This window comes from Phoca vitulina, unplaced genomic scaffold (genome assembly GCF_004348235.1).
Source record: "Phoca vitulina isolate PV1807 unplaced genomic scaffold, GSC_HSeal_1.0 scaffold40, whole genome shotgun sequence".
NCBI lineage: Eukaryota > Metazoa > Chordata > Mammalia > Carnivora > Phocidae > Phoca > Phoca vitulina.
In genome coordinates this window covers 25,153,114-25,176,730 of record NW_022589743.1, presented here as the reverse complement: position 1 = coordinate 25,176,730, position 23,617 = coordinate 25,153,114, and the positions used below count along the sequence as shown (strand labels likewise).

Below are 23,617 nucleotides of genomic sequence, written 5' to 3'. Positions count from 1 at the left end.
ATGGCCAGGGGAGTCCTTTTAGAAGAGATGACATCTGAGCTGACACCCAACAATGAGGAAGCACTGCTCAATTAAGTCACCATAAACAGCACATGTAAAGGGCCTGGGGCAGGAACAAGGTTGGCATGTTCCAGAAACAGAAGGGCCTTTGCAGCAGAAATACAATGACCACAGTGAGTGAGAGGCAAAGTGGAAGTAAGGTCAGAGAATGAGGCAGGCCCAGCTTCAGAGTCTGGACTTCATTTAAATTATAATGGAAAGCCTACGGAGAGATTTCTACACTGAAGAGACTTGATTTTACTTGAATTTCTAAAGCTCCACTCTGGCCACCATGAGAAGAATGGATAAGGAGGACAAGAAGCAGAGACACCAAACAGGAGATGAAAACAGGGTTCCAAAGGAATCAAAAAACCTCATTTCTGCCTCAAATTCTCTCCCTGAACTCTATGAGTCTAACTTCTCAGGTGCTCAGTGAGGCTAAAAATTGGAAGCTGGCTAAAGGGAGATGTTTGTTCTTTAAACCAACGACAGCCAACTGGATGGCATTCAAACATCAGACAAGAGAGGGTAAGTAACAGGCCCTTCTACAAAGGGCAGGACCCAGCCACCTCCGAAGAAGAGAATGAGCAGCCATCTGCTCCAGGGCCAGGGAGTAGATCAGCTCCCGCCGTGTGCCCCTTCCAGCCTTGGGACTCTGGGACTCCAAGGCCAGGATTCCTACACACTCCACAGGCTCAGGCCCCCAATCCAGCCAGCTCGTAGGCCTGTCACATGCTCTCCCATGGCAGAATGCAAGTATCCTCTATGACACTAGCCTTCAAACTCCAAGGACAAATCAATCAACTGCCAACATCACAAAAACAGACAATCAAATAAACTCCAATGCAAGGTCTTGCCCAAAAAACAAACAAACCCAAATGTGATAGAGCCTCTAAAACTAAATACCGACTTACAATAGCATAGGGGACTGCAGAACATGTTAGATGACACCAGGAGATGTCATCCACAAAATCCTGACTATGGGCAACTCCCTAAGATGATCAAGTTTCTCCAATAAAGAAATTATAATGAAAAAAGAAAGTTGGAGGAGAAAACTCATAAGGTGACATATCACCAATTACACTGGACTTTTTGAATCCTGACTCAAAAAAAAATTTGAGGGGCCCCTGGATGGCTCAGCCAGTTAAGCGCCTGCCTTTGGCTCAGGTCAAGATCCTGGGGTCCTGGGATTGAGCCCTGCATTGGGGCTCCCTGCTCAGCCTGCTTCTCCCCCATCTTTACCCCTCCCCCACCCATCCTCCCCACACACACACTCGCACGTGCTCTCTCTCTCTCAAATAAATAAAAGCTTTAAAAAATTTTTTGAAAAACTTGTGAGACAATTAGGGGAATATGAACACTAATTAAATATGATATTAAGAAATTACTGTTAATTCAGGGATAATGGTAGTGTTAATATTTTCTTAGAAGAACTCTTTAAGATGTATACTGAAATCTTTAAGAATGAAATGATATCATGTCTGGGATTTACTTCAAAATAATCTTGTGGGGGAGTGGGTTGGTAAATAAATGAAACAAGATTGGCCAGGAGTTGATAATGGCTCAAACTGGGTATCATATTACACTATTCTCGCTACTTTTGTGCATGTGTGAAAATTTCCACAACAGAAAGTCTAAAAAAAAAAAAGCTAGGGATGAACTTTTTCTTGTGCAGGGGCCATGCTAATCTTCTCTGTATCGTTCGGATTTTAGTATATGTGCTGCCGAAGCAAGCACGGGATGAACTTTTTCTAATAACCCACTAGACATTATACCCCACAACAGAGGGATCAGATTCATTAGATTCACTCTTCTGCCCCCCAGAGCCTGCCATGAGGGGTTTGCTGAATAATGAGTGAATTCATATTTTCCTCCTCACAAACCACATGGTGGGAGTTGTCTTAAAATAACTACCCCCTGTAAGAAGTAGATGTCTTTTCAGTTATGCTAACCGACCTCTCTCCAGTTCAGATTGTCACTCTCAAGGCCACACAACTTCATCCACACCATTTGGAACATACATATTTTGATTGTTTCTCTGCCTCAATCCTTCCCACCAGAGGTACCTGTTTTCCACCTCAGAGGAAAGCATGCCCCCCACCCACCCATCCACTTCTACCATGACCAAGGTGGTGCTCTGGATCTTGCCCCAATCTGCCATAACTACAAGAAAGCAGGGTCTGAAAATCAAAGCACTTGAAAGGAGTTTCCCACTACAGTGGTCTCCAAAATGCCATCTGCAAGGAAGGCTCATTCAGGTGCCTCCTTGGAACCATGCTCCAATCAATCCCCCCTTGCAAACACACCATTGTTTTTGCAGGAACCCAGGTGGTGGAGTCACTGGAAGATGGTCAGAAAGAGGTAGAACCTCCGGGTCATCCCACAACTCCCACACAGAGTCGTCAAGTAAATGCTGACGAGCACCACAGCCGCTTCTCCAGGAGGCAAACCGCGGCTGGAGCTTTCGGCATAGTTCTCAGGACCTACCAGCAGTGACCTGCAGTCTTCTGGTTCTGGGCCCGTTTGAGATACCTGTGTCATTACCAGCCTCCCTGGCACACGTGCCTCCCCCAATATGCAATATACTTCTAAGGAGCCTGGGGAGGGCAGGAAGATGACAAGGACCCTGGGGCCATCACTGCGAAGCCACACAGGACCACTTCATCCCTTAAGGCCAACAGCCAGGAGTGTTATCTGCATAAGCCTGTCAATTAAAGGTGCTGGGAAGATCGATGGATGGCTCAGGCCTTCTGGGAAGAATGAAGAAGGGGTCTGAGTCAGCCGTGATGAGGGTGGGGAGGAAGCAGAGACTTAGCACACTGAACACCCAGCCTGGAGTCTGGGGAGCACATTAGAGAGGCTGGGAGCTGCAGCCTGCTCCAGCCCACCACCGCCCCCCGCCCCCCGCCCCCAACCCCCATGGCTGGTGCCCAGAAGGCAAGGGTCAATAGTGAGCACTGCATTTCAGAAGCTTAAAGACAAAGAAACTCCAGACTACAGCGAGGAAAGCAAAGGTCATTTAGCACCAACATGAGATCAATCCCTCTCTCTCCTTGGGTAAGTTAAGTCTGTGGCCAAAGCAATCAGGATAACAGAAGCAACAGCAGAATAGGACGAAGGCAGGGGCTGGGAGGGCCTCAATGTCTGCTGCATTGCAGGGAAGGGCACAGTGCGTCCAGGAGGAAGGATAAGATGCCATGAGCCATGGGCACCTTCACCTTCCTGCCCTGTCCCCTGTCCAGTCCTTCCCTGTGCCTCACTGCACCTGGCTGCCTCCTGGGCAGGCTGTCACCACCAGACATCTTACCCTGCTTTCCAGGAGCACAAGCCCATAGAGAGGCGAATGGGAACACTTCTGTCCAAACCCCTTCACCCTCATGTGGCACTTCACACCTCTCAGATGCATCTTCACCCACAATATCTCACTTCGGCCTTTTGTATGGACACAGAAACAGGCTCAGGGAGATTACACTGATACTACCACATCATAGTCAACGGATAAGCCAGGACTGTGCAGGAACCTTCCACCCCACCATACACTCTATTCTCAGAAACAGGAACTGGTCTGAGGCAGCTGCCTGTCTATCAAGCACATCATCCTTCTCATTCCTCAAAACAGGCGCCGGTTGTCTCAGAACAGCCATCCCCTATCCCTCTGACTTTAGAGGGTTGGCTTAGTCATCCCCCCCCTCTACAGATAAAATGCTGAAGGACAGGGAATGGAAGAGAATCAAAGTCTAGGGGGAAATGGGGCCCAGACCTGGAGCACTGGGCTCCAGAGTCCTGCTGGTAGCTTTTACTGCTAGACAGGTTTGTCCCCAGCATCAGCCATTCCCTACATCACTTGCAGGATTTCTGCCACATTCTATACCATCTGTACTATTACTATTTCTATTAAATGGACTCATTCTTGTGACTTAATACACTTGAAGTGAGGTTTTATACCACCACCACAAAGAGGAAAATCAGTACCACTGACCCTATCTAGGAGAGAATCCTAAAAATAAATAGCACAAAAACAACCTAAATTGTAGGCAGGCACTGTTCCCCACTTAAAGGCCCAGAGCCAGAGGTCTGTTTTCTCTTTGTTATGAAAGAAAGATTAGCAAGTGTTAAAAAGGTGTTAAAGCCAGACTAGCACCAACCTGAAACTTTCCCCTTGAAGAAATCACATGCATTAGTAGAGAACTGAAAAGGGAAGAACCTTCTCACTAGGTGACTCAATGTTATTTCATGCTTAACCACCTGAAGTCATTTCACCGGCTAGTCACCTTAGCTATGGGAAACATCGAATCAGACTGCATCATAGGAAGGGGGACAAGAGGGATGGGGGACAGCCACACCACAGAGGCAACCCATGCCAGCTTCTCAAAGTGCTCTAATCCACTGCCCACCACTTCCCCCATCAGGCACACCCAGCTTCTGGGCAAGCCCAGGGGTCACCTATCACCACCCAGGTATCTCTGGCTCCACTGCCCTTGTCTTAGCCCTTGTCTAATGCAGAGCACAGCACTAACCACTGCAAACTCCTCTGGAAATCAGGATCCAGCAGGGCCCCTGTCACCCCAAATCCTTGCAACATCTCTGTGGACAGTTGGCTCTGATGAACCCCAGTTGCTAGGCAGCCTTGGGCTCAGGAACCCTGGCAGAGGAGTGTGTGCCAGCCTGTGTGAGCAGCTCCCTTGGGTCTTGCGGACATCAAGCCTGCAGCAAGGGACTGGAGCCCAGGAAGCTGCCCCAGAAGCTCTTTGCCAGCCCCAAACCCCCACCTCTTTACCCCACAGGTCATCCAGGGTATCTCTGAAATAGCTGGAGAGGACGATTTCCAACATCCAGGAGCAAACAATTAGTAGAGTAAACCCAAGAAAGGTGAAGATGCAAAGAGAAAAAAATCCAAAGAAGGGGGGAGGGGGCTGTCAAGCCACCTCCAAACTTGCTCCTTGCCTGCCCGCACTGTGCACAAGGCAAGCAGATCCCGGCCTGGCGGGCACCTCGCGGGCTCAGCCAAGTTGCAGAGAAGCAAATAGCATCTCCGGCGCATTGGGCCACTCGGGCTGAGCCAGGGGCTGTCACCCGGGTCAGATCAATGCTACCCGTGCTGCAGGCTTCAGGAAGGGCGCTGCGATGGGCAAATGGGAACGAAATGGGCAAATGGGAATGGGGACGAAACACTTAGTGCCCCTCTGTTGCTGATGGATCCCGAAGGGCCCTCCCAGCCACCCTCCGACCCAGCCAAAGTCCTGCCTCGGCTTTCTCCCAACAGCCGGTGTCCGGGGCGAAGCTCCTGAGTCGCTTCCCCGACGCGTGGAGCGGAGGTTTTTCCCAACCAACTCGGGGCCAAAGGCTTTTTGGAAAAGTCTATCTCAAAGAAAGCGGGGATTTAGCATGAGAGTGGAGGGAAGGGGGAGGCGGCACTGCCAGGCTTTACCTTTTCTCTTTATTCTGTTTTCGGGATTTGTGCAGGAGTCCGATGAGCACCACCGCGGCGCGGATCCCTGCCTTTCGGCAATGCATCCTCCCCGCGGGCTGGGACATGGCGAGGCCGCCGGCAGTGCCCGGCCGCGCCCTCGCCCGCCCGCAGCGCGCCCCCGTCGGCCCGGCTCCGCGCGCTCCGCGCCGCCCGCTCCCAGCCCCTGCGCCCCGGCCCCCGGCCGCCCGCCTCTCATGGGCCCCGCCCCGCCTAGGTGCGCCCCGGGGGTCAGGTGACCGGGCGCTCACTTCCCGGCGACCTTCAGCGTCTCCTCGGAGCCCGCCGGGCGGCCGGCGCCCGCTCCCCCAGCGCAGGCATTTCCAAGGCTCGCTCCGGGTGCGGCCCGGACGGGCGGCTCCGGGGCTCGGGCTCCGACGCGCCGCCCGCGCCGGGACCCCGCCCCGGCCCCGCCTCCCGTGCCCCGGCCTGGGCACCCCGGCTGCGGGCGGTTCAGGCGGCCCGCTGGCGCTCAGCGCCCCGGGGGGCTTGGCGCCGCGTTCGCCCTCTGCTCGGCTCCCGGGCTCCCTCCCTTCCTCTCCGGGCGGGCAGCCCCCCCCCCCCCCCCGCCTTCTCTCGCCGCTCCCTCTCCGTCCCCTCCTCTGCGCTCCCCCGCCCCCGCCTCCGCTGGCGGGGCCCCGGGCTCCCTCCCCAGGCAAAGGCGGCTGACGCGCTCTCCCAGCCCGGCCCGCCGGGATACTTCTCCAATGCTGTCACTGTCTTTAAAACACAGGGAGAAAAAACATGCACCGAGACGAAACGCGCGTCCTCAGTCCGTGCGAAACTGCCTGCGTACACTGGCACCGCCGCGGGATCTCCCCCGGCCCAGGACCAGGCGGTTAGAGAGGGCACCCCGCGCCCAGCGCCCGCTCTCCCCGGCCTGAGGTTCCCTGGCGTTTTGACTCAGCGGGATGCTACCTCCTACCTTTCCCGAAGTCCAGAGAGGGGCGGTCCTGCGAGGCTGGAGGGGGCTCCTCCAGCATCGGCGCCTACCTGGGCTGGGGTCAGTCCCCGGTTAACCTTTGTTTCCCCTGCCCTGGAAGTTTGACACAACTCGGGGTCAGTGATCAATTTCACTGAGGCTACACCTCTGCCTGGCGTCCCGGGTTGCCAGGGAGACGAAGGGGCGCCCCCACCCCACCAGCACCTAGCGCCCGATTGCCGCGGACTTTCTCTTGCATATCCCACGCAAGCTTCATCTTCACTTCAGAACCGAAAGACAGAAGGTCACTGGCCAGCTCGTAGGGAAAGGGCCACGGCTGAATCCCTGATATGGGCAGCCCCACTCCCTCACTTCCATCTGCTGCCAGGAAGCCTAGCCCCTTCTCATCACCATCACCATCACCACCACCACCACCACCACCATCACCACCACCACCACCACCACCACCACCCCACCCCCCACCCCCCGCCCCCACTGGCTTTGCTTCTCCTTCCCCCAGAGAAGGGACTTGGGCAGAGGGCTGGAGGGAATTAAAATAAGCCAATTAGTCCATCTTCCGAAACAGCCCTTTGGGGCCATAAAGGTCCCTGAGGCAATTTGCCTTGTTGTGGGTTTTGTTGTTTTGTTTTTGTTTTTAATATAGTCTGGTGTTCATGCAAGCACAGAGAATCAGGCAGGGGAGGGGACCTGCCAGAGAGGGACAGGGCTGGAAATGAATTCCAGGGCCTGAGGCCTCAACCCTGCCTCTCCAGTGGGCAGAGTTTCTAGCAGGCACTGGAGTTGGGGTGGAGAGGAGAGAACCCCAGGGTGGTGCCAAAATGTGTCTGCTTTATTTATGAAGCATCCATTAGCAATGGCCCAGGCCCTCCTGGGCCTGCCTGGGTGGTGGGGGATCACAGAGAGAGCCATGGACATCTATTTATAGCCAGAGAGTGAGTGACCCAGGCCCCACCCCGGGATTGCGGCTAGGCCTGCTGCAAGGAGTACACCAGTAGGGACCTGCGAATCAGTCTGGAAAAAAGAATGGGGAAAGGAGTGTCCTCAGTGGGGAGGAGGGCAGGGCACAAACACAAGCAGCCCAGGGCTTTTGCCTCTGGCTGAACACAGAACTGGACTATTCAGCTAGAGGACACGGACCGTGGTGGGGGCACTGGCCATAGGTCTAGCCCAGCATGGGGTGTATTCTATCCACCCACACACAGAAGAAAGCTGCGTCTCAGTGCAAGGCCTGACCCCTTCCCAGGGGAGTGAATATGGGTGGCTCCAGCCCATCGCCCACCGCCTGGGAGGTATTTCAGGTCAAGTGCATCAGTGGGCAACAGGGCACAGGAATGAAGGCAAAAAATCTTTCCACCAAGCAGGTTATCCTTCTTGTTCTAGGGTTCCAAGCACTCTCAGTACCTCTACGACCACAATGTTTCCAGCCCCAACATGGCTGAAAACACAAGGTTGTCCCTAAGAGACCAAAACCTGATCTGATTCCTGAGGCCCTAGAGGTAGAAGTTTGCTGGGGGTGAGGAAGCCCTTCCTTCTGCCCATACCCCACACCAAAACACCAAAGCATAACAAGCTGGCCAGTGACCATCTGAAGTGAAGATGAAGCTTGCGTGGAGTATGCAGAAAAAAGGGAAGAATTATCATGGGGTGTGTGCCACAATGGGGCGCCAGGTGCTGGTGGGGTGGGGGCACCCCTCCACCTCCCTGGCATAAGGCAGAGCATACAATGGCCATCTATGCTAGACCTCCCCATTCCACCAACTTTTATTAAATACTTTGTGCAGAGAGACTGGGATAAGTGAGAAATAGACCACCTTCACCCAAAACAAACAGTGCTAACACACATGAAACCATGGAATCAATCCCATTCCAGGCTACCTTGTGGGGTGTGACCCGGCCACCATTCCCCAAAATTAGGCCATTCACATACCCCCTTCACCATTTTTTGGCTCAACATACCCTGTCATTTATTTATTATTTTCCCTTAATTAAATCAACTCACTCTTTTACTTAATTTAAAAAGAAAACATTACCACCCTAAATGAAAATCTTTTATCGCTTGTCATTCATACTATGAAAACAAATACAAACTTATTAAACTAGCTCAATACTATTGCCTGACAAAGGCTCTGAGCTTAAAACGACTTCGTTAAAAGAGAAAAATAGGCAAGTATGAGGTGTTAGCCACACACTTGCACCAAAGACACGGTCCTTAAAGAAATCACAAAGTTTGAAAGAGAATCGAAAGGGAACACTTTTCACATTCATGACCCAACAGAGAAGGCTGGACACATCCAGACCAGAGCGAGGGAGGTCAGGGAGGACTGCAGAAAAGGGGTCTCCCGATCTGCACCGCCAGCAGCTCACAGGACCTCAAAGGTCTGTTCCAGCCCACCCCCGCCCCACCCCCAAGCCTGCAGTCCCCGAGAACAAAGTGCCAGGCAGCTGCCAACCTGGGTCTCTGCCCCAGTGGGGGAAACCCAAAGGCTGAGGGGGCCTGGATGGAGTGGGGGGAGGGCACGACAGGGAAGTTAATCATGAACAGAGGGCAGACAGCTGCACAGCCCGTTCCTAAGGGGCCAGTGGGGTGAGACAGACAGACACGCATGCTTGGTCCTAAAGAAAAGGGCCTTCTGTGCCTGGGAACCCGCTCCAGGAGACACATCCGTGCGAAACTGGGACTCGGCCCCGCTGCCAGCGCCCAGGTTTCAGAGAGAGACGCGTGCAAGCTCTCCCTCCCCTCCCCTCCCGTCCCCTCCCCTTCCCTCCCGTCCCCTCTCCACCTCCAGCTTGGGTGCCTCCATGCCTCTGCAAAATGAGGCTTGGCTAGGATTGGGAGTAGATGCGCAGCAAAGAAGGGCTTTGGAGCCAGCAGGGCGGGGCCTTTTAGGAAAACCAGACTTCTTTCCGATGCCTTGCCCCTCCCCTTCTGCCGGGGACAGCGTCCCCGACCGCCCTATGGATCGCACCACCTTGGACCTGCTCAGGCCAGCACCGCCACTCTCTTATGCCTTTGGGGCACCCGCGTATGTACAGCAGCCCCGAGCTTCTGAAGCCTCTGTCACTCTCACTGCCGCAGAGCACTCACACCTGTGCTCCTTGGGCAACCGGACGTCATTCATTCGTGGCAGGTTCATCAGCGCCCCCTGCTGGGCCTCGTTACAGCTGCGTCTCTGGGATACCAGCACAGGAAGAAGAGAAAAAAGAGGAAAGGGGAGCGGGAGGGGATGCTGAGGAGGGAAAGACAGAGAAGGGAAAGGCTGGGAAGTTTTGAGGTGTGGAAGCCATTTATATTTTGTTTTGTTTTTAAGTAGGTTCCACGTCCAGCCCCCAACACGGGGCTTGAACTCCCGACCCTCAGATCAAGTCCTGAGCCGCAATCAAGAGTCAGATGCTTGACTGAGCCCCCCATGTGCCCCACCATTTCTACTTTGAAAATAGAGGTGCAGGAGGGGTCTTTGTCAACACCCAACACATTGACTCTCCTCCCAGCTCCTAATGTCCCCTCTCGGAGCCCACCAGCAGCCCCCAAGAGGGCCCATCCCACAACAGGGTCCTTCAGTGACAGCAACAGTCATGTCCAGGCCCGGCTGGGAGGCCGCAAAGACAAGCCTCGGGAGCCCTGGCACAGCCGTACTTTCCCTGGAGCCACACATTTCATACTAAACAGTGGATCTGCCTAGAAACTGGCTCAGATTTTGGAAACGGATCTTGGTGACTTGTGTGGCATTTTCAAGCTTCAGGGAAAGGAAACCATGCCTGAGGAAACCCACAGATCCCACTCAGTGGCAAGGATCCAGCCCTCGGGCTGCACATCATTTGGTACCCAGAGCTTGCCATGCATGATGTCAATCAGGACTTGGCTGATTTTCTGCTCGGGGGTTACAAAAACGGGGGGAGGAGGAGGAAGAAAGGAGTTCTTGATCTATTCCTGGGTTACTGAAGGTATTTAAAATACTTCTTTTTGGCTCATTTAGGGAATTTGAACCCATGAATCTAAGTGGCATGACTCTAATTTTTCCCACAGTAGAAATATTCAAAAGCACTCTTCCGTGTGTGACATTTTGCTTGCAGGCCACCCAGGGGTCCCTCCAGAGACTCAGGAACAGAGGAGGCTGAGGACTGGGTGGCCTGCAGCACACTCCTCTCACCCCCGGGATCCCTGGCCCCCATGTCACAGATCACCAAGCTTCACCAGCTGTGTCTACCCTGAAGGCACTTCCACTCCCGGGCTTCCTGGGGCTGAGTGGAAAAGCGAGGAGGAAAGCTGTCCTTCCATAATATTAGCAACATTGCTTAGCAACATCTTTCCAAGCAAGAACCAGCAGACGCTCCAAAAACCTATTCTGTTTGGATCTACAAAGAACAGAATGGTTTCTTATACATGTATTATTTATATACTATTTTATACATCCAGTCACGCCTTCTGTCTCTAGCTTCCTTGAGAAATGACGTATTATGCCTGAGATTTCCAGACAACTAGAGCTCTGAGTAGCAAAACTTTTTGTTTGCCGGCTTGTTTTTAGTGTAATAACCTTGGCTGAAAATTTCCCTAAAAGTCTTACACATTTTCGTTCTTTTTAAAGGCAGGTTTAACATAACCTTTTCTTGGTGACTTGGAGACGTTATGATCAATACTACCCTTTGGGCTTCACTAAAACTCAGTTACGAACAGGCCGCTGAGCTGAGGACCCATTTGTCCCTATAATTAGTGACCCCAAACAGCTGTGGCACAAAGCTACCACAGGGAGGGAATAAAAACTAAAAGACAAACCTAGGTTAGAGTCCCATCTCCAACTTTTACTATCTGTGTGGCCTTGGGCTAGAAATTTAACCTCTCTGAGCCTCAAGTTTTGTCATCTGTAAAATGTGGAGAATAGTACCACCATGAGCACACACGGTCCACACAAAGACTTGTATGAAAACGTTCACAGTAGCTTTACTCAAAATGGACAGTCCAGGGGCGCCTGGCTGGCAACGCCTGATCTCTGGATTGTGAGTCTGAGTCCCACACTGGGTGTAGAGATTACTTAAAAATAAACAAATAAAGAGGGCACGTTCTGCATGGAGCACTGGGTGTTATGCACAAACAATGAATCATGGAACACTACATCAAAAACTAATGATGTAATGTATGGTGATTAACATAACAATAAAAATTTAAACAAATAAACAAACTTCAAAATGGACAGTCCTGGGACGCCTGGGTGGCTCAGTGGGTTAAGCGTCTGCCTTCGGCTCAGGTCAAGATCCCAGGGTCCTGGGATCGAGCCCCACATCGGGCTCCCTGCTCAGTGGGAGCCTGCTTCTCCCTCTCCCACTCCCCCTGCTTGTGCACTCTCCCTCGCAGTATCTCTCTGTCAAATAAATAAAATCTTTAAAAATTAAAAAAAAAAAATGGACAGTCCATAAACAAACTGTGGAATATCCATACCACGGAATACCACTTGGTAATAAAAAGGAACAAAATACCAAGACATGCAACAACATGGATGACTTTCTAAAACACTATACTGAGTAAAAAAAGCTAGATACAAGAAAAAAAGTAGGATTCCATTTATATGAAGTTCTAAAACAGACAATCTAAGGTGCAAAAATTAGGGCAGTATTTGCCTCTGGGGGTAAGGGAGTTTCTGGATAGACAGAAAGGTTCTATATCAAGATAGCGTGGTGGAATCCATTTGTCCAAAATGTACAATTAAGATCTGTGCATTTCAATGTATGTAAATTTTACCCCCAAAATACTGAAATTAATAGTAAGGGCAGTAAGAATAGAGTGGCGGAGTGGGCTGGGGGAGGTCTAGCTGACTCAGGAACAAACAGCACAGCATTGATAACTGTTGGGTGCACGATTCTATTTACTGTGTATGTGCTTGACATTTTCCGTAATCAGAAGTAAAAGTGGGAAGAAAAGGTGAACAGATTATCTCAGGAAGTAAATGATGATTTTTATTGTTGTCTTTGTATTTTTCTACTATATACAAATTTATAAGGACTCCATTTTGGTTTTCCAAGTAAAAAGATAGATATTGTCAAATTTTTAAATGAGGATGCCTGTGACAGCCCTGAGAAGTACTCTTTCAGGGGTCTCTCTCACTGCACTGTTTTGAATCCTTGCTCAGGGACTGTTCACTGGGAAAACAAATAGCTGAGCTTGGCAAAAGTGAGAGGAAGCACTGAGGGGTGCTGTGAGCCTCACTTTAGGACCTCTCCTAGGCTCCCCTTTCTGCTCCTGACTTGTACATATTTGCCATATGCGTGCACAGGGGCAGGGATAGGATGCCAAGCAGAGGGTCCTAGCTGGCAACAGACCAGGTCCCAGCTGGCTCCAGAACTCAGGAGCACTGAGTTCACCTCCGAGTCGACACCAGGAGGATCGCTGTGTGGACCGCAGACAGCTCCTGAGCCTGGTCAACCAGAAAACTCAGGTTCGGGCCCCTGGTCTACCTGATTCCTGATAAATCTTAATTTGTTTTCTGTTGTCTGAACTAATCTCTTGCTTCTCTGGGATGGATACTCGTTTCTAGAGGAAATTGCCCCTATGGGTGGAGGTAATCAAAGCTTTTCGGCTCCACCGAGAGGTGTTTCCTTCACAACGGACTCTGGACTGGGACTCTCTGATGTGTTAATAGCTCTTTCCCACTCTGACATTAAGTCCTCTTAGCCTCAAAGACAAACACAAAGCTTACCTTCTGTGTTGACATAGACTCCCTGGGCTTTGAGCTTCGCCCCACTGGGCCCAGCTCTGAGACTCCTGCCGAGCAGCTGTCTGAGCTTTGCAGGCTTTCTACCAGACAGGTTTTTAGGGGCCCTTCCGCGCTTTCCATTAGGAAAGTCCTTCCAGCTGTCTAGCCTGGGTTACTCCTGCTGTAACCTCAGCTCTTTTGGTAAGCAACTCCCCTCCACCCTTAGGGAAAACCCCATTTAGTTCCCACCATCTTAACCTCCCCCAAGTCCCAGAGCTGTGCAGGGTCTGTGTTCCTTTTACCCAAGGCTCCAAACTCTTTGCTTCCATCCATTTTCTCCCCTGCCCCAGCCCCCTTCACTCGGTCACAAGGCAGGATCAGGGACCGCATGGGTCCAAAATGATGGGTTGCAGCTAATAACTAAAGGACCAAAGTCTCCCAATTCGTCCCTTCTTCTTAATAGATTAGAGCAGTTTCAAGGTTATGGGGAGCCAGGCTCAGGAGCCAGCTTTGTGTGAACACCATCCGTCAAATCTGTCACGGCAGGGGACAGGTCAGGGTGTCCTAAGATAGTCTCCAAACAAAGCCAGCTGTGACCTTCACGTGGCCCCATGTCAATTATGAGAATCACTCTCTTCACCATGCTGGGAAAGCAGGGATCTGGAGCAGAGACAGTTGCAACCCACCCCGCCCCGCAGTGGGATGCCCCAGAATAAACAGAGGCGGGACAATGGATTGACGGTGTAATGTAACCCAACGATCCAATGGGGAAATCAACTGAGCTGCTTTCTCGGCTGTTGATCGGTCCCAAAAGAATGTCCCCTCCCCAGAGAGGCCTTCACTGAGCACTTACCTAGAGTACATCCCCTCGGTTACGGGGCACCTAGCTTGTTTTGTTTTGTTTTGATTGATTTGTCTGTTCACCTGTTGTCTGGTCTTTCTGTCCCAGTGGCATATAAACCCCCCAGGGGCAGACACCATGGACGTCTCAGACATCACCACCATTTCCCTCCACCCCACCCTGCACCCAGAATGGCATCTGACACACTCCAACACTCGGTAAACATTATTGGAAGGGAGGAAGGAGGGAAGCAGGGGGGAAAGAAGGAGTAAGAAGGAAGTAAGGAGGGGTACCCCTCCAGGAGGACCCTATGTCCTGGAGTCTGAGCTTCCTTGGCCCCAGAAGATCTTTAGGCTTTTGACTTGACAGAACAGGTTTGGCTGGTTGTAGGGTAAGGCAGAGCACTGAGGTCCCAGGGCTGGAAAACTACCCTCCTCCCCTCACAGGTGGAAAGACTCAGATGGGGCGGCTGAAAGCATGACTTCTTAGGGCCCTGCTGGTGCAGCCGGTGCAGCCCGGTGAGTCTAGCAACTGCAAGGCAGCCACTCCAGCTCCATGGTTTCTTTTGTAGTGCCTAAAAGCCACCCCAGCTTTAAACAACCCTAGGGAGGAGAGGGCTCCAAAAATACCGTATCTCCTGCCGAGCCTAGAGGGAGTTTTTCTAAGTATTTTTAGAAAAATAAGCGCGTAACTGCAGCGAAGGTGCAACTGTCTTAGGTGGTCCCGAATCTGGTTCATCCGACATCAGCCACCTCCACCACGAGGTCTAAGCTCAAGCCCAGTGAGATCAAAGTCGTATACCCGCGGCACACCAGGGGGATGTTGGTGCCACATCTGTCTGCCCCGGCCCCAGAGATCGGCCCCCTGGGGCTGTCTCCAAAAGGCTGGTGATGACATGGCCAAGGCAGCCGGTGATTGGAAGGGCCCGAGGATGACAGTGAAACTGACCGTTCAGAACAGACAGGCCCAGACTGAAGTGGGACCTTCTGCCTCTGCCCTAATTATCAAATCAAAGCCCTCAAAGAACCGCCAAGAGACAGAAAGAAGTAGAAGAACATGAAGCACAGTGGGAATATCACTTTCAATGAGATTGTCAACATTGCCCGACAGATGCGGCACCCATCTTTAGCCAGAGAACTCTCTGGAACCACTGAAGAGACCCCAGGGACTGCCCAGTCTGTGGGCTGCAACGTTGACGTCACCACCCTCCTGACCTCACAGATGACGTCAACAGTGGTGCCGTGGGATGCCCTGCTAGGTAAGAACTACGAAGGAAAATATCTCAATACGGGATCATTTGACAACCCCCCCCAAAAAAAATAAATATGATGAAAATCAAGCAAGGTTATTACGTTTCAGCTAGCTGGACACTGTTGCCTGCCCAAGGCCCTGAGTCTAGACCCACTGTCTCTATTAATGAGAAAGATCAGCAAATGTTACAGAGATGTTAAAGACATATTAGCACCTAACTGAGATTTCCTCCTTGAGGTTGTGAGGAGCACCAAAAGAGATCCGAAAAGTGAATGGCTTTCTCTCTGGTGACCAGTGTCAGGCAATGCTGTGTACCACCTAATGTCACTTTTCCCAGTTCCAACTTTGGAATCACTGCACCAGCCCATGCATTTCCACCTTCTTCCTCTCCTCACATGGAGCTCGGACAAGGAGCGAAGGGCTCAGATGGTCTCCCGTGGAGAAATCACTGCACCCATCCTGAGGTGTCCATGGCCTGGTGTAGGTCACCATCCCAGCTGTACAGGAACAGCTCTGAGGGCAGGTGTTGCTCATCCTAAGCAGCCTGGGTGGCTCAGTCAGCTAAGCGTCTGCCTTCGACACAGGTCATGATCCCAGGGTCCTGGGATCCAGCCCTGAGGTGGGCTCCCTACTCAGTGAAGAGCCTGCTTCTCCCGCTCCCTCTGCCCCTCCCCACACCCTCCACTCATGCTTACTCATTCACTCTGTCCCTCAAATAAATAAATAAATAAAATCTTTTAAAAATATATATCCTCACCATTTGCTGGACGGGTAAACTAAGACCCAGAGAGGTTAACGCTTCTATTCAGGATCACATAGCTACTAAGAAAGCAGAGCTGGGACCCAGCCACAAATGATCCCCATAGATATTGATTCCCACAAAATCCAAAATGAAGAGTACTGGAGGCTCCAGGAGAGGAGGTGATGACTGGGCCAGAGGCTCCCCAAGCCTGTCACCAGATTTCTGCCTGCTCAGTACCCAGGCCCCTCTTGGTTGAAAAACCTTGATTTTCCCTTGGGAAGGACTCTGACACCACCGTTGTTTTTTGTGACTCGGGTGGGGCTGTCCTTCTCTCAACCTACCCAACCTGAACTCTCGGGTGGGTACCATGGGACAGGCTGACCAATCCATGTATTCCATTCACTAGGCCACAGTGATTGCTTCGGGGATGGGCACGTTAACCTGGCTGGTCCAGAGTGAACGCCTGACTCTCTGCTGGCACCACAGGAAGAAACAGCTTACTAACCCCTGGAGTTTCCAATGTCGGCAGCTACGCTGGGAGAGTTGCCTGTGAATGAAGTGAAGGCAGAGGAAACCAGAGCCAAACAGACTATCTAACATTTTCTGACCCACCTGGATCCAGCCATTCCCGAAGCCAAGTTTTCATAAACGTATCCATCACAAGAGCTTTTTTGGATTTCTTTTTCCTTTCGATGTTTTTCTTTTTTTCCTTAAGCCAATCTCAATTAGATGAGTAGCCTATTAACGCAGATCTCTACCCAATGGGTAAGGACACACACGAGGGGGCAAAATAACAGCTTTAGGCAAGTAAGAAGGCCACATCGATGACTCCCTCACCCAGGGAAGCACCCCCCGAGGTGGACCATGGAGAAGACTTCCCAGGAGGAACCCCTGACACTGCTTCTCAAGCACAAACAGACCTCGATGCACCAACCCGCCCAATGAGCGACAGGCTTGGGGACAGTTCGCAGAGAGTCCTCGACCCTACCCAGGGGAAAGCAGATGGCATGATTCTGACGCTGAGGATAAAACAGGAATTTCTCTCTTCCTCTCTGCTGTCAGCATGCAGGTCACTCATTTCATCTTTCTTCAATAAAATCAAGGACTATTCAAGGAAAGTGTTTTAAAAAGGAGGGAGGGGGAACATTCAGATAAATCCAAAATGTGGGACATTCTATAGAACCACTTTGCCAGCTCTGCTGTTCTGTATGTAAGGGGACTGAAGAGGTATGACGACCAAGTGCAGGGAGTGGGCGCTAACAAGAAGTCAGTAATATCATCTACCACACAGTCCATATCCAAACTTAGAACAACTGGAAACATTTAGATACAGATCAGATATTAAATTATATTATTAAATTAATATTAATTCGCTTACATGTGATAATAGTATTACGGTTACATCAGAGAATGGTATTATTTCAGGGAGTTTGGGATCGAGCCCCGCGTCAGGCTCCCTGCTCAGTGGGATGTCTGCTTCTCCCTCTTCCAGTGCCCCTCCCCTCCCCGCTCACGCTCGCTCTCCCTCTCTCTTAATCTCTCAAATAAATAAAAACCTATAATTAAAAAAAAAATAAAGATGAGGGCTGAAGGGGCACCTGGGTGGCTTAGTCGTTAAGCGTCTGCCTTCGGCTCAGGTCATGATCCCAGGATCCTGGGATCGAGCCCCGCATCGGGCTCCCTGCTCCGCGGGAAGCCTGCTTCTCCCTCTGCCTGTGCTCCTTCCCCTTGCTCGTTCTCTCTCTCTCTCACTTGCTCTGTCAAATAAATAAATAAAATCTAAAAAAATATATATATATATGTTCATATTATATAGGAATATATATAGGAGCACTGGAAAGAACTTCGTAAGTGGATTTAAGGAGGTGACAGGGTGGACCTGTAGTAAGAGCACATCTTCCCACCATATACATTTTTATGTCAATTTGGTTTTTGAACCAAATACATGTAAATACATCTACTATTCAAAAGAAATTATAAATAAATAATTAAATAGTACCAGTCACGATAACCACAATACTTTAGAAAGCATCGTGGAAACACTTAGCTATAGTCATTAAAACAGAGGTCATCCTCAGGAATATATGTCCCAAGGAAATAAGTTCCGCACATGCAAGAAACTACATTCACCAAAACGGGTGTTCCATTGGTATTTCTGGGAATGGAAAATTTGAAGCAACCTAAATACCCACTAATATGGGATCAGTTCCTTTATTTATGCCCTTGAGACAAGGCTGCTGGGTGGTCGTGGGCCACCTCCCTCAGGATGCTCCTCCACACCCGTCCCAAACACGGGTCTCAGGACAATGACACCTGAGTGCAGGTGACCAACCTTCAGGTGATGAGAATGGTGGACAGCACAGGTGAAAGCCACTGACACTCAGGGTTTCCGGTGGGAGCCTCACACCCCATGTGCCCAAGCACAGTCCGTGGCCATCATGAAAGCTACAAGTCCCACGTCCACCCTCCAAACTCCAGTTCGGTACATCTGGGGTAAAGCCCAGGAATCTGAATTTTAACAAGTACCCCAGGTGGTCCCCTTTGATAACCACTGGCCTATGTCAAGGCAAATTTGGAAATAATTTCCATTAGGGAGAAAAGATTAATTACAGGAGCTTTTTGCTTCACTTTTCTTGTTTTCTTTTCCTTCTTTTATTTATTTTTTAAGTAGGCTCCACACCCAACGTGGGGTTTGAACTCACGACTCTGAGATTAAGAGTTGCATGCTCTACCCACTGAGCCAGCCAGGCGCTTTCTCATATTTTCTTTAACATCGTGTGATGTTATCTTTCCAATAAATACAAAGACCTGCACATATGGATGATTTTTGTATATAAGCACAAGCACAGGAAGCTGAGGTCTTCTGGAAGCAAACATCTCAGTCCTGTTTTCCAGCAGACCAGAAAGCCCTATATATTCTACTAATAATACATTACCATTCTATTGCTGTTATTAACATCAATTAATTACTAATGTATTATAAGTATAAGCATTATTAATTATTAAATGTTATTATAACTAGCAATTTCATTGCATTTACCACGTGTACTGTGAGAAGCTCTTTACACTTGTCAACTCAATTAATCCTCATGACAATCTGTGTGATATTACTGCTAATACTCCCATTTTACAGACATAAAAGCTGAGAGACAGAAAGGTGAAGCAATTTGCCCAGGGTCTCAGATAAGGTACAGAGCTGGACTCCCCACCGGGCAGGAGGCTTTAAGAAACCAAGCTTTCTGGGGCACCTGGGTAGCTCAGTCCTTAAGCGTCTGCCTTCAGCTCAGGTCATGATCCCGGGGTCCTGGGATCGAGCCCCACATCAGGCTCCCTGCTGGGCAGGAAGCCTGCTTCTCCCTCTCCCTCTGCCCCTGCTTGTGTTCCTTCTCTCACTGTCTCTCTGTCAAACAAATAAATAAAAATCTTTAAAAAAAAAAAAAGAAAGAAAGAAAGAAAGAAACCAAGCTCTTAAGCACTGTGCTCACCCAACAGCCTTAATCCTGCCAGATGGGCCAGGAGGTCAACACCAGATTGCGGCCAGGTCAGTCTCCCTGAGAAATCATTCAAAGGGCACGGCCTAAGCGTGGGGTGGGGGATGCTTTATCTCTGTCGCCCAAAATGACCTTTTCCTAGTAGTCTCTGTGGTGAGCTCTTCTGCTGTTTCATGCCATCTGTTTTACTGTCCAGTTCTCCCTTCTTGGGTCAAGCCCAGGTTCCCACCGCCAGGGGTGACATGAGGCCAGTGCCACTTGCTGGAGTGCTCCAGGTGAGCTGGGCGAGGCACCGGGAGGTGGGCCCGAGGGGTCCTGGAGTGAGGGGTCCCCAGATGGGGACCTGCTGATGGGGGTCACTACCCAAGCTCTGGCCTTTCCCTGCATGGAGAACTGAAGCCCCGAGAAGGAAGGGTAAGCACAGAGATTTAAAAAAAAAAAAAGTGCCTTCCTGACCCTAACTCACCACGCCCTCCCTCTGAGCTACATCAGGAAAGCAAGTAATTAATCTTTAAGACAGGAACCCGCTGCACCAGGGAGCAATGGGAGAGGGGAGGAGCAGAGACTGAGAGCGAGCAAGACAGAGGAGCAAAGAGAGATGGGAAAGACAAAGATCCCCAGAAATGGGGAGGGAACAGTCACCAACAGAGAAGACGAGCAAAGAAACACTGAAAACGACACAGCAGAGGGAGCACAAGTCAGGAAATCGTCACCTGCTCTTCTGGCCCTGGCCAGGGCTCCCTCGTGCGTGGATCTCATGGCCCCAGAGAGCAAGAGCACACATCCCAGGTTACGAACCTGAGCTCAAGACACCTGTTCTCCCATCTGCCCTCCTGGCCGCCCAGGCAGCAGGCCGTCTGTGCTAGCAGCGCCACCTGCTGACGCACGGGAGAACTGTGTGTTCCCATCCTGCCCACCAGGCAGGGGGCAAGCCTGACAGGTCTTAACCCATTCCCCACCCTCCTTCTGCATCTTCGCACCTGCCAAGCCTGTTCCCGCCTCAACACATATGTTCTGTTCCCGCTGCCTGGAATGCTCCTGGTGGCTGGCTCCTTCTCTTCCTTTGGGTCTTCACTCAAATATCACTTCTAGGGAGGGGTTATTCTGGACACCCCAAAGTATCCACTGGGCGTGCCCCCTCGGTTCTTTATTATGTTCCTGTCTGCCTCCCTCATCAGAAAGTACCATGAGGCTCGTCTGGATCTTAACAGTCTACTTGTGTATGACTTGGCTCCATATTCACTCAGCTGAGCTACCCTGAGCTCAAGAACCCAACTTTAAACTCCACAGGGATGACCCACGAGCTCCTCAAACTCACCCTGTCCAAGGCCAAAGTCGTCATCTTCCCCTGAAAACTGGGCTTCCTTCCTGCACTCCTGGCTCAGTGACCCACATGACAACTCTGCAAATCTTTTAGGCATGAAACCCCAGCTTCTACAGGACCCCTCCTCTCACACGGACCTGACGTGGACCAGACACCTCCTCTGAAGATGCCCCTACACACGGCCCTGGCCAGGTCCCTCTCCTCCAGCCCCAGTCCCTGCCTCCAGTTTCCTCAGGAGCAAGTGTCCTCACCTCCCAGATCCAGCCCAGGACTGCCAAAGCTGCCTTCCCAGGGGCTCCCTCTCCCACTCACCCAGGGCACCCATCCCCTCCTCAGGACCACATTGGATACCCTCCCTGAGCACACCCCACACTCGCCTCAGTACCTGACTCACTGTTTCTCAAACAGCTCCATACGTTTGCCCATCCCATGCCTTTACCCTTGTGCCCGGAAATGCCCCCTACAACTCCCCCCGCCCCGGGGGATTCCTTTTCAACCTTGAAATGCTTCCTCCTTCAGGAAGCATTCCCTGATTCCACGAGGAAGAATTCACTGCTCCTCCCACATCTCTACCGGCATTGACTCACACTTTGCAGTTGGCTGTTAAACGTCTGTCACCCACACACTGTGAGCTCCTTGAACACAGGGACCAGCCCTGAATCACCTAACCACTCTCAGTGTCTTCAGTAACAGCTATGGTCATGAGCAGTAAGGACTGTGCTAAGCACTTTTCATGTGAGTTCATTTAACCCTCAAATATCCCTAGGACGTAGGGACTCTCATTATCTTCACTTTCCAGATGGGAAAACAGAAGCTCAGAGAGGTTCGGGGGTTTATCCAAAGAATGTCATTATTGAGTGACAAAACCAGGATCCCCAGCACCCAAATCAGCGCCTGGCACAAAGTAGGTGCCCAGTGAATATTCATTAGCTAAACAAACAGCTCTCTTTCTCCCTCATCAGACCTCAGTGCTGTTCACAAAGGCATGAACACCCTGTGTTCTTGCTTTCTCTGTGCCAATTCTGACCCAGTTCTATCAGCTGAGTTTCTCCTCTTCTCTCCCTCTTCCCCCTCCTGTCCAAACGGCAAGCCAAAAATGACCTGCCATGTCAAGTGAGAGAAACACTAGTGACAAGCCTATGTTTCAAGGGCATGATAAGTTTGTAGGTAAAACTAGGCTCTATACAGAGGCATCCCCTTCAGAACCCCCACAGGCGTCTACACCTACCTCCTCTTCCTCTTCTCTAGCCGAGCCTCCTTACTTCTGCTCAGTATACAGAATTTGCAACCCATACACGGTTTCCCATTCAACTCTAGTTAGTAGTGCTTTGTCCTCTCTCCAACGCCTTATTTATTACACAGCCACTCAGGAACATGGCTGCCTCTTCTGACTTTGACTCAATGGGTATGTGAGCTGTGAGTTCCGGACAGCTAACCCAAGGGGGAGCATGCGGGGCACAGGCATCCCACATTATTCTGTACGCTCAAGGCCCACCACAGCCAATGCAATGGCACCTACTCCGTACTCACAGTTGACTAAAAGATCAAGAAAAAGATAAAGGCAAAATGGCTTTTTAACTGAATTAGCATCCCAACAGTTATCCTGTCTCAGACACAAATTCCTGAACCCACACCATTTGGGAGGCAGGACATGCTGACGTCGCTGGGGCCCCCCGACAAAGCCTGGGTCCCAGTTCACTCTGAGGAACTTGGGCCCCAGGCTGGAAGACCAAAATGCATAAGGCATAGTTGTCTGACATATGTTCTCTGAACAAAGCCCTCCCAGATCCACAAGGCCAGAAACTAACTTGGTCCCAAGGGAAAGAGGGAGTGCATCCAACCCTCTGGCTGATGTGGCTTCCACAACAGCACCTAGAAGTCCTGGGATCAGGTGTGAAGACAGAAAGTGCCAGAGGTCAGGTATCAGGAAGCCTGCTCCAACCCCATCCTTCATCCACATAACACCCAACACTCTGGAGCAGGGCACATCACCCCTGTTTACTGCACTTCTCACTCTACCAAGAGATTTTCTACACACCTGCGCCTCATACCCCTGGGATGGAGGCAGCAACCATCCCCTCCCAATCTGAATCCCTCCATTACTCCAGGTGTCCCTCGAGCCTCAGTGGGACCAGCAACATCGATGTGTGTCTGTGGGAGTGGAGAGCACCATCCTATCCTTCCATGCCTGGACCTGTGTGTGAGCGTGACACTGGGTCTGCCTTTGGGCCTGTGCTCAGAATTATGTATGATCAAGAGAACAGGGGCGCCTGGGTGGCTCAGTCAATTAAGTGTCTGACTCTTTGATCTCGACTCAGGTCTTGATCTCGGGGTCATGAGTTCAAGCCTCACATTGGGCTCCAAAAGGGAGAGAGAACAGAATGACAAAGCCTACGGAGTAAGACAACCCTGGTTGAGTTCCCCTCCATCTTGTACCACCTATAGGACTGGGGCAGGTCAGTTTACCACCCTGAGCCTTGGTTTCTTCCATTTTAAAACAGAAAGAACAGAAGGGGCCACTTCACAGCATAGTTGTGAGGATGGAATGAGATAAGAGAGCCTGTGCTCTGGAATTGGCAACTACTTTTATTGCTCTTATAACGGAATGTGGCATCAAACGTCAAACAAAAGCCTGTGCTTTTTAGAGACTATGTTTCTGAGAGTGGATGTGACTGTGTGTGTGACCCCAAGCAAGGTCCTGTCTCAATGCATGTACCAGTGTGTGTGTGTGTGAGTGCAGGGGAAGCCAGGGCCCACGACTTACTACACAGGGCTTGCTGAACTGGACATCACCTGGTTCTCTCCGCTCCTATTCCCCGGCCCAAGGAGACGGCTG

General features: G+C 51.0%; 1 non-coding gene across 1 annotated transcript; it reads right to left on the bottom strand.

The window, feature by feature from the left end:
* Nucleotides 1-1,675: 1,675 nt before the first annotated feature.
* Nucleotides 1,676-1,776, bottom strand: LOC116647768. Its single transcript, XR_004302376.1, has one exon. It is a non-coding gene; the product is annotated as a U6 spliceosomal RNA (small nuclear RNA).
* Nucleotides 1,777-23,617: the final 21,841 nt, after the last annotated feature.